Source organism: Mus caroli, chromosome 6, assembly GCF_900094665.2.
Source record: "Mus caroli chromosome 6, CAROLI_EIJ_v1.1, whole genome shotgun sequence".
In the NCBI taxonomy this organism is placed as follows: domain Eukaryota; kingdom Metazoa; phylum Chordata; class Mammalia; order Rodentia; family Muridae; genus Mus; species Mus caroli.
In genome coordinates, this window is record NC_034575.1 from 14,646,951 (window position 1) to 14,654,542 (window position 7,592).

At 37.1% G+C, this 7,592-nt stretch overlaps 1 pseudogene; it reads left to right on the forward strand.

The window, feature by feature from the left end:
* Positions 1-5,085: 5,085 nt before the first annotated feature.
* LOC110296507 lies at positions 5,086-6,506 on the forward strand (annotated as a pseudogene).
* The last annotated feature ends 1,086 nt before the right edge of the window (positions 6,507-7,592 follow it).

The window sequence follows — 7,592 nt, forward strand, 5'->3', positions numbered from 1 at the left end:
TTGATTTTCTCCAGTGGAGCCTCGCTGAGTTTACAAACCATTTTAAAAGCCAGGCCCCATGCCTGGTAGTAGACGCTTAGCACAAAATGAACTCAGTGGCATTTTTAAAGGTTCTTTGTCTCATAGTCTCTCATATACTTTGTCAGGGCTGATTTTGTTTTCAACCTTACAGATGCTTTGCATACATGTTACAGTTTACAGACTTGTGTTTTTGAAGGATTTCGGAGAATGGGTCTCTGTGTGTATGTGTTTCTCAAGCTTATCTTTGGTTCTTTTTCTTCTTGTTCTTTTTCTTTTCTGTTGTTTGTTTTTTGTTGTTGGTATTTTTGATGTCGTTGTTTGCTTGTTTTGACCTAGTCTGTTTTGTTTTTTATTTGTGTATAATTTCATTTCATTATTTTTTGAGATGCCAATTTGTATTTTAATGACAGAGATAGAAAAGGTTTGGATTTTGCTGAGTAAGAAATTGGGGAGGATATGAAAGGAGTTGGGAAAGGCCAAACCGTTATCATTATATATTGTATTAAAAATTATTTTCAATCAGTTATATAGTTTTCTTTTAAAATCTATTCTGACTAATGCTACTTTGAAAGTTGTATATCTCTGGTTTCTATTTACTTGATAACTAGTATAACCACTCTATCTGATGTCTGTAGAGTCAGATATTATTATCAATAATTAAAATAGATGTGCCATTTATTTTGAATTATTCAATTAGTTCTGCACCATTTATTACATTTAAACTATTTGTAGAATTTATATATCAAAGTCAGATTTGATCCTGGATTTGTTAGTATCCTAATCAGAAAACATATATGTAGGCTGTTAATTTCTTCAAAAAATTTTTTACTTAAAATTTATGAAACATCTTTATGATATATCCTAAGCTTAATTAATAACCCTATTTATTTATTTGTATTAAATTATTTTATTTAATCACATTCCAAATGTTGCCATTCTTCCTAGTCTCTGCTCCTAGAGTTCTTTACCCCCTCTCTCCTCCCCTTTGCCTCTAAGATTGTCCCTTCTCCGTACTTCAACCCCTGACCACCTCAACTCACTCCCACCCCCAACATCATTTTACTCTCTTTCCTGAGGCATCAAGTCTACAGAATTAGGCTCATCCTCTCCACTGAGGTCAGATAAGGCAGATGTTGTCTGTTACCTATGTGCCAGTGGCCACAGAGCAGCCCATGCATGCTCTGTGGTTGGTGGCTCAGTCTCTGGGGACTCTGAGGGATTTTAAACTTTTTATTTTTGTGTATTTACTATCTAAAATGCTTTGTAAAACTTAATCAATCCTTTTGTCTTTTTTCCATCTGTTTTATAAATTGTAGGAAAATGTCAAATTAAACCTATGATTATAAGTATTTTATATACATATTTAATCAGGTTTTATTTAGTGTCAGAAATTTTTCTTTTCTTTTCTTTCTTTCTTTTCTTCCTTTCTTCCTTCCTTCCTTTCTTTCTTTCTTTCTTTCTTTCTTTCTTTCTTTCTTTCTTTCTTTCTTTCTTTTCTTTTCTTTTTTTTTTTTTTTTTTTTTTTTTTTTTTTTTTTTTAGGACAGGGTTTCTCTATGTAGTCCCAGTTGTTGGAACTCACTCTGTAGACCAGGCTGGCCTCGAATTCAGAAATCTGCCTGCCTCAGCCTCCTAAATGTTGGGATTAAAGGCGTGTGCCATCACTGTCTGGGAAGTGTCAGCCATATTTAATTCATACATCATGTTTGCTTTTATTACATTCTTGAGGTCACTTTTACTTGGTGTCTTAAATATCGACCCTTTAACAATGAAATGATCACCTTTTTGGTTTTTAACTATCTCACTTTATTTATTCTGTGCTTAGGTGTGTTATATTTTATATCAGGAAAATATAAAACAGAGGTATATAAATAATCAACTTCCTCGAGGAGTTTCAACTTTCTAATATATCCTTTTATCTGTAAAATGTATTTTAAAGTTGCTTGTGATATGTTGGAACTCACAAAAAGGCTTCTCAGATATCAGCTTTTATTTGGTTTTATTTTAAATCCACCTTTCATGTAAAATTCTGTTTTGTTAGATTTTTATTGCTCTCATTATTTCAACATGAACAGATAATTCCAGTGTTTTTCTTGTATGCTTTGTTACTGCTGAGCATCCAGTATAGTGTTTATATTTGCTACTTTCTTTAATGTGATTTTTCTCTTTAGCTTCTCTGACATTTCTTTCTTTAAGACTGATCCCCACTTTGTGGTTTTTGGTTTTGTTTTGTTTTTTGTTTTGTTTTTTTTTTTTTTTTTTTTTTTTTTAGAAAATTTTGACTTTTGTATCATTTTGTTTATTTCTAGTTGCTGCCTCCCCACTCCCTATCACCCCTCCCAAAGTTTCTTATTCTATTCCTCCTCTTCTTTCCCTCCAAGAGGGTAAGCCTTTCCTGCTTCTCCTCCTCCCTCCTCCCTGGTCACCAGGCCTCCCCCTTCTCTGGGTCCTCAACTCTTGAGAGGATTAAGCACAACTTCTCCCAGTGAGTCCAGACCAGGCAGACCTCTGCTATATATGCATCAGGGGCCTCAGACAGACTGTGTATGCTGCCTGGTTGGTAGCTCAGTCTCTAGGAGCTCCTTGGGTTAGTTGAGACAGCTGGTCTTCCTATGGGGTAACCCTCCCCTTCAGCTTCTTCCAGTCTTTCCCTAATACCACCATAGAGGTCTCCAACTTCAGTCCAAGGGCGAGTATAGGTATCTGCATCTGTCTCAGTCAGCTGCTGGTAAGGCCCCTCTGAGGGCAGCCATGCCAGGCTTCCTTCTGTAAGCACATTATAACAGCAGTAATATTGTCAGGCCTTGGAGCCTCCTCTTGAGATGGATTCCCAGTTGGGCTGGTCACTGGATCGCCTTTCCTTCAGTCTCTTCTTCATTTTTGTCCTTGCAGTTCTTTCAGACAAGAACAATTTTGGGTCAGAATTTTTGACTGTGTGTTAGTAACCCAGTCCCTTCACTTGAGGTCCTGTCTATCTACTGGAAGTGGACTCTTGGAGTTTCCTCTCTCCAATGTTGTATATCTTGGCTAAGGTCACTCCCTTTCAGTCCTGAGAGTCTCTTACCTCCCAGGTCTCTGTTACTTTCTAGAGGGTCCTCCCACATCCCACACCTCAGGCTGCTTATTTCTATTAATTCTACTGGCACTCTGGACTTCTCTCCATACCTGATCCTGTTCCCCTTTCCCCCTCCCTCTCACTTCTTCTACCCAGGTTCTTCCCTCCCCCTGTCTCCTGTGATTATTTTCTTCCCCCTTATAAGTGGGATAGAAGCATTCTCACTTGAGCCTCTTGTTAAACTTAGGGTCTGTGGTTTGTATCCTAGGTATTTGGTACATTTTAGCCAATATCCACTTAGTGAATACATTTTATATATATATATACTTTTGGTATATGCCCAAGAGTATGTCTTTTGGAGTCTAAGTTACATCACTTGGGATGATTTTTTTCTAGTTCCATCCATTTGCCTGCAAAATTCATGATGTCCTCGTTTTTAGCAGCTGACTAGTATTTCGTTGTGTAAATGAAGCACATTTTCTGTATTGACTTTTCTGTTGAGTGGCATCTGGGTTCTTTCCAGCTTCTGGCTATTACCAATAAGGCTGCTATGAACATAGTGGAGCACATGTCCTTGTGGTATGTTAGGGCATCTTTTGGTATATGCCAAAGAGTAGTATACTTGGATCTTCAGGTAGAACTATTTCAATTTTTTTGAGGAACTGCCACACTGATTTTCAGAGTAGTTGTAACAGCTTGAAATCCCACCAGCAATGGAGGAGTGTTCCTCTTTCTTCACATTCTTGCCAGCATGTGCTGTCCCTTGAGTTTTTGATCTTAATCATTCTGACTAGTGTGAGGTGGAATCTCAGGGTTGTTTTGATTTGCATTTCCCTGATGACTGAGGACTTTGAACTCTTTACAATGTCCTTTTCTTTGTGTTTAGTTAAGCTTGCTGTTCAGTGAACTCAAATAATTTTTTTAGGCTAGATCTTTGTGTTTTCAAATATCATCTTTGGCATTGACTTTCTTCTCTTATAATTTAATTAAAACAATACTGGATCACTTGGAACATTCTTAATAGTATGAACTTTTCTTCTCCCACAAAGATAACCACTTGAAATAATTTCTTTCATGGTCACTAATCATTTGCTATGTGTGAATTAATCTGTTATGTTGACCATTTAATGAGTTAGTTACTTCACATTCAGGGTCTGTTTTATAAGAAATAAAAATTATATCTTTGAATTTTTTTTATCTTGCCTCATTGAATTTCTCTTTTTTAATATAAATTAATCAATGTATTTATACTAAAGTATCCACAGTATAAACATCTAACTTTTTGCTGTTCACTTATTAACATTCTCATGATCCATACATCTTTCACTTGGCATGTTTAGAATTTTTGTTTATGTACCACACACACACACACACACACACTCACACATATCCTAGGAATTATAGTCTAAATACCCTTTAAAAAAACTGAGACCTCAAATTTTGGCTAATGTACACTTATCGGTGAGTATATAATATAATATATATATATATATATATATATATATATATATATATATACTTGTGGTTTCAGTAAGCAAGAAAACAAGCAAGCTTTGTTTTCTTTAAATATTATGGATATCTCTCTATATCTCTGTGTGTGTGTGTCTCTCTCATCTCTCATCTATCCTCTCTCTGTTTCTGTCTCTCTCTCCCTCTCTGTCTCTCTCTCTTTCTCTTTGCATTTATATATATATATATATATATATATATATATATATATATATACAACCTTATGAGTCCAGTTTTGTTGTGTGCATATGGTTTTAGGGATGAGCTGTCTTTTGTGTGTGTGTGTGTGTGTGTGTCTGTGTGTGTGTGTGTACACACGTGAGGTTGAGCATGGGCGTGTCTGTATTCAAGATTACTCAGTTGTTTCACTTTTACTTATTTTGAAAGTAGAATTTTTGTGACATTATGGATTTCACCATTATCAAAGATAGACTCTTAATATTAAATACTATTTTAGTTTTTATAATGTATAAAAATAGAGCCCAGCCCTCAGCGGCGGAGATGGTACGCAGGTGATCGGTTTGCCTGGTGCTCAGTCTGGTGAGCTGTACTTTCTTTCTAGTAGTCATCCTCTAATGATGATGCCATTGAAGTTAACAGCATCAAATTTCAACAAAGAAGGTATTCAGAGTAATAGTCTGTGGCTTGTAGAATTTTATGCACCATGGAGTGGTCATTACCAGAGGTTAACACCAGAATGGCGAAAAAAAGAAAAAAAAAGCAGCAACTGCGTTGACAGATGTTGTTAAAATCTGTGCAGTGGATGCAGATAAACATCAGTCCCTGGGAGGTCAGTATGTTGTCCAGGGATTTCCTACCATCAAGATATTTGGAGCTAATAAAAACAAACCAGGAGATTACCAGGGTGGCAGAACTGGAGAAGCCATTGTAGATGCCACCTTCAGTGCCTTGAGCCAGCTCATGAAGGATCACCTCAGTGGGCAGAGTGGTGGGCACAGTTCTGAAAATGAGGGAAGAGGTGATAGTTCAAGTAAGAAGGACATGGTAGAGCTGACGGATGACACTTTTGTTAATAATGTCCTTGAGAGTGAAGACATTTGGATGGTTGAGATTTATGTTCCATGCTGTGGACACTGCAAAAACTTGGAGCTAGAATATGCTGCTGCAGCCTCAGACGAAAGGAACAAACAAAGGGAAAAGTGAAACGGGCAGCCATGGATGCCACTGTGAATCAGGTTCTGACCAGCCAATAAGGTATTAAAGGATTCCCTGCAATCAAGATATTTCAGAAAGGCAAATCTCCTGTGGACTATGATGGAGGATGGACAAGATCTGACATAGTTTCATGGGCCTTCTATTTGTTCTCTGATAACGCTCCACCTCCAGAGCTGCTTGATGTAATCAACAAAGACATAGCCAAGAAAACATGGGAGGAGCACCGTGTTTGTGTTGTGCCAGTGCTGCCTAACATCCTGGACACTGGAGCTGTAGGTAGAGACTCTTACTTGGAACTTCTGAAACTGGCTGCCAAGTACAAGAAGGAAATGTGGGGGTGGCTGTGGACAGAAGCTGGAGCCCAGTATGAATTGGATGAAGCACTAGGGATTGGAGGGTTTGGGTACCCTGCCATGGCAGCCATCAATGCATATAAGATGAAATTTGATCTTCTCAAAGGGTCTTTCAGTGGACATGGCATTATTGAGTTTCTCAGGGAACAGTCTTTTGGGCGTGGCTCCAAAGCACCTGGGAGGGGTGGTTTCTTCCCTACCATCACTGCCAGGGAGCCCTGGAATGGCAAGGAGGGTGAGCTTCCTGTGGAGAACAACACTGACCTCAGTGATGTGGAGTTGATAACCTGGAAATGGATCACAGCCCAGCCTTTAAATTTCTTTCATTGGGAGCAAGCAGTTTTCCAGCAGAGAAAGATCTTCGGTCAGCTGTCTGCTGTTGGCCTTTTCTGAGCAGTACTTGCCAGCCTCTGGAAACTGCCAACAGTGAACCTCAGTCTCTCAAGAAAACACTAAAGAATTGTATGAATTTCAGCAGTGAATTGGATTATATTCTCTGGCATACTTTGAAGAAAACTGGGCTATTGAAACATTTTTTCACCCCTGACTGCTGCTTGAATGTTCTCGAGGCCGTTTCTTATGTATCGAGTTTTTAAAATGTGATCCCGTTGTTTGAATAGTAATGGCTTTTTCCATTAAAGAATAAAATGATATTTCAGACAATGCTAAAAAATGTGTAAAATTTAAATTTAGCCACAAAATGAATTAACCTTCAAAATATGAGTGAATTAGTTTAAAAAGTAGCTTAAACATCATATTATCATAAATTGCAATGCTTATAATTATAATAAGGAATTTATTGTGTGAATGTTTAGTTTATCATTTTTCTTCAGTGCTTTAATTCACAAATGCATATCATGTATTTGGTTCTTCTTGTAAGTATGCTGCCTATTTGCTAATATCTTTTATAGGTAATAAAATGAAGATCATGGAATTGATTTCTGTGCCATCGTCAGTGATAGAGTGATAGAACCATGACATCAACTTGTGCTGCATAAAGTACTACTTCACTATAGCATATCTAAGGTTCTGATATCAAGGATGCTCTGACTTTTCCATGGATGGATAAGGTTTAGTTTTACAGTGTTGCTGTGATTTTTTTTTGTTTTGTTTTACATATTTTTCTTTCTTGTTTTGGGGGTAATCCAAGTGTTTTTAAAAGATTTTGGAATGAACACACACACGAGAGAGAGAGAGAGAGAGAGAGAGAGAGAGAGAGAGAGAGAGAGAGAGAGAGACTCATTTTACTCAATCTCAGAGGTCTTTTTTCTAGATGGCTTTTTACTCCTGTATTTTGAACTATTACTATTTCTATTTTCCTCTTTATTAATTGCCTTAGTCTATTTCTTGCTGTCATAACAAAATATGAGAAGCTAATGTATTTATAATGAACAAAATTTATTAACTCAAAGTTCTAGAGAGCAGAAAACTCAAGATCAAAATGCCTATCACTGTCCATATCCTCCTTGCTACATGCAG